Source organism: Amia ocellicauda (assembly GCF_036373705.1).
Source record: "Amia ocellicauda isolate fAmiCal2 chromosome 11 unlocalized genomic scaffold, fAmiCal2.hap1 SUPER_11_unloc_2, whole genome shotgun sequence".
Lineage (NCBI taxonomy): Eukaryota > Metazoa > Chordata > Actinopteri > Amiiformes > Amiidae > Amia > Amia ocellicauda.
Genome location: NW_027102660.1, coordinates 287,581 through 290,614, shown reverse-complemented (window position 1 = coordinate 290,614; position 3,034 = coordinate 287,581). Strand labels below are relative to the sequence as shown.

General features: G+C 44.0%; 2 non-coding genes across 2 annotated transcripts; both read left to right on the top strand.

Moving 5' to 3' along the window:
* Positions 1-384: 384 nt before the first annotated feature.
* On the top strand, positions 385-457 carry trnav-cac (transfer RNA valine (anticodon CAC)). Its single transcript has one exon. It is a non-coding gene; the product is annotated as a tRNA-Val (tRNA).
* Positions 458-1,328: 871 nt separating this feature from the next.
* trnav-aac (transfer RNA valine (anticodon AAC)) lies at positions 1,329-1,401 on the top strand. The gene has a single exon. It is a non-coding gene; the product is annotated as a tRNA-Val (tRNA).
* Positions 1,402-3,034: the final 1,633 nt, after the last annotated feature.

Here is a 3,034-nt window from a genome sequence, read left to right as displayed (position 1 = left end):
TGTTGTTGTTGTTCTTGTTTTTCTTGTTGTCGTCGTGGTCGCCGTCATTATTGTTAAAGTAAAGCAGTAGTTAGATTTGTTGCTACCGTAAGGTGTAGAAGGCACAATAGCTTTGTGATTGTCTGATGGTGGCACAAGACGAGCAGCAGCTGTTTGAACAAGCCATTGAGCATCACCTTGTTGGGGTAAGTGTAAGTCTTGTCATAGCTCAGGGCGTTCTTCCTTTGAAAGAGTTTCCAAAGTGTCCTGATGTGCCCTTGAGCAATGCAAAATAGGTCAGTGAAAATAGAAACCTTTATCTCACATGCTGGCCCACGGGAAACCCCTGTGCGCGTTTTACCAGCCGGCTTCGATGGGAGCCATTTGAAACACCAGGACGGGTCGGTTTCCGTAGTGTAGTGGCTATCACGTTCGCCTCACACGCGAAAGGTCCCTGGTTCGAAACCGGGCGGAAACAACCCGCGGTGCACGCGTGCCAGTGCCGTGTTACCCGTCGCCATCTCTCTGCCCCAAGGCCGGCCGTCGTTTTCTCTTCCTCGGCGTGGCAAGAAATCCTGACCTTGAGAACAAACGATCGCAGAAGGGTAGCTTTGCGAGGCACTGGAACTGACACTTTTAAAATCGATACATGTTGTTGCGTTACAATACGACCGTAGCAGGATCGGCGACATTGCTGTTACTCTTATGTAGTTGAAGGCGCAGTATAGCTCTGATAGTCTGGTGGTGACGGAAGACCACCAGCCGTTTGAACAAGCCATTCAGCATCACCTTGTAGGGCTAAACGCAGGCACTGTCAGAGCGCAGGTCGTCCTGCCTTTGAAAGAGTTTCCGAAGTGTCCCGAAATCGGTGCACTCAGAGCGTTCGTCCATCGACAGGTTGAAATTGTAAACGCTGGTGTAGCCACTTTTAATTAAAATCTGATGATGATGATGTTGTTGTTGTTATTCTTGTTGTCGTCGTAGTCGCCGTCATTATTAATGTTAAAGTAAAGCAGTAGTTAGATTTGTTGCTACCGTAAGGTGTAGAAGGCACAATAGCTCTGATAGTCTGGTGGTGAAGGAAGACCACCAGACGTTTGAACAAGCCATTCAGCATCACCTTGTTGGGTTAAGTGCAGGCACTGTCAGAGCGCAGGGCGTCCTGCCTTTAAAAGAGTTTCCGAAGTGTCCTGATGTGCCCTTTAGCAATGCCAAACAGGTCAGTGAAAATGGCATCCTTTCGCCGCACTTCAGACGCCATCTCACAGCCTAGCCGACCTGAAACACCTGAGCCCGTTTTACCAGCAGGCTTTAACGGTAACCATTTGAAGCAAGAGGCAGCGGTGTCAGTTTCCGTAGTGTAGCGGTTATCACGTTCGCCTAACGCGCGAAAGGTCCCCGGTTCGAAACCGGGCGGAAACAGCCTACTGTGGGCTGGCCCTTTTCGTCATTCTTGCCCTCGTGGTTCCCCGGAGGCGGTGGGTGTCTTTTCTTCATTGGAGTGCCCGCAATCGATGCACTCAGAGCGTCCGTCCGTCGACAGGTTGAAATTGTAAACGCTGGTGTAGGCACTTTTAATTAAAATCTGATGATGATGATGATGATGATGTTGTTGTTGTTGTTGTTCTTGTTGTTGTTGTTCTTGTTGTCATCGTGGTCGCCGTCATTATTATTGTTAAAGTAAAGCAGTAGTTAGATTTGTTGCTACCGTAAGGTGTAGAAGACAACAGTTGGTATGGCGTGTGATATCAAAACATTCAGAATACTTTTAACCTATATAATTTATAAGCTTTGTAAAATAAACCCAAATATATCTTTTGCGGGGATAAACGCTGTTCTGAGTAGTTTGTGACTTGTTTAATACCAAACAAAGCATCGCTATAAAAAAAAAAAAAAAATCACTGTAAAAGCGCTAGTTATTTTTGATCTTTATAGTTATTTTCTAGGCTCAGGTTGTTTTTTAGTGCTTATAAAGGCCTGAAATATTCTTAGTGGTTGTTGACTATAGGTCTTGATGTTTAAAAATGTTTTTTTGAGAGACCAAAAGGTTCTAATAAAAGTTTAGAGTAGAGAGGAGAGAGATCGTCTCCATCTTGGTTTCTATTTGAAATTTGATGCAGTGTCATTTTATTGGTTGGTTTTGATATGTTAATTGGTAACAGGGCGGCACAAAGGCCAGACCAGAACAATGCCTTACAAGCAGATCCGGCATGTGGCCATCAGTATAAGTATGAGGGTCTGGTCTTCAGCTCGACAGACTCATACTGACCTTTCGATTTAAGACTAAAGATCAACAATGTCCGGAAACAACATCAGCGATTCGATTTAAACGAGTTTTTAGGCAAGTCTTCAGATTCTTTTCATTGACTCAGAGCGTGTTGTGTGCATGTATTGTAAATAAGGCTATAACATCTGTTTTAAGTTCTGTAAAATAATTTTTCAGCCAGTCAACAGGAGTTAATTCCCAACGCTGAGGAGATCATCTGGAACAACGACGGTAAGATTTTTGTGTTTGCGCTCATGGGTTCTTATGCATGGGTGTGTGTGGTTTGAAGCGGCTCATTAGAGTTATGAAAACGTTTTAATATATATTAATGCCGGTCTCTTTAATTACACAGAAACTATCGAAAGGCCTGTGATTAATGTCTCCGAGGATCGACCAAGAGAAGTGGTTGTCCCTAGACAGGCTGTCTGCCGACCGGGTAAGAACTAAACCCCTGTTTGTTTGTATAACGTTTCTGTAAGATGTTTGAGTCCAGTTTTGTTAATTTAAAAAAATTATCCTGTCTAACAGTATTAAGAAACGTGGTTCGAGACAACGAAAGGCCTTCCACATCGAGGGCTTGTTTCGTTTTACCTTCGAGAACCGTAACCTTTCAAGAATCTGAAAGGCCGTCAGCCCCGGTATCTGATAGCTGTGAGTATATATCTGCAGCCTGTAAGAGGTTAAAGCTTTTTATAAAGCGGTGTGGTTAAAGGTTAAACATGTCTCTTACCTTCACAGCGGTGCAAAAAGCTAAACCAGCCGAAAAACATAAGAAACGATTATTCTGTG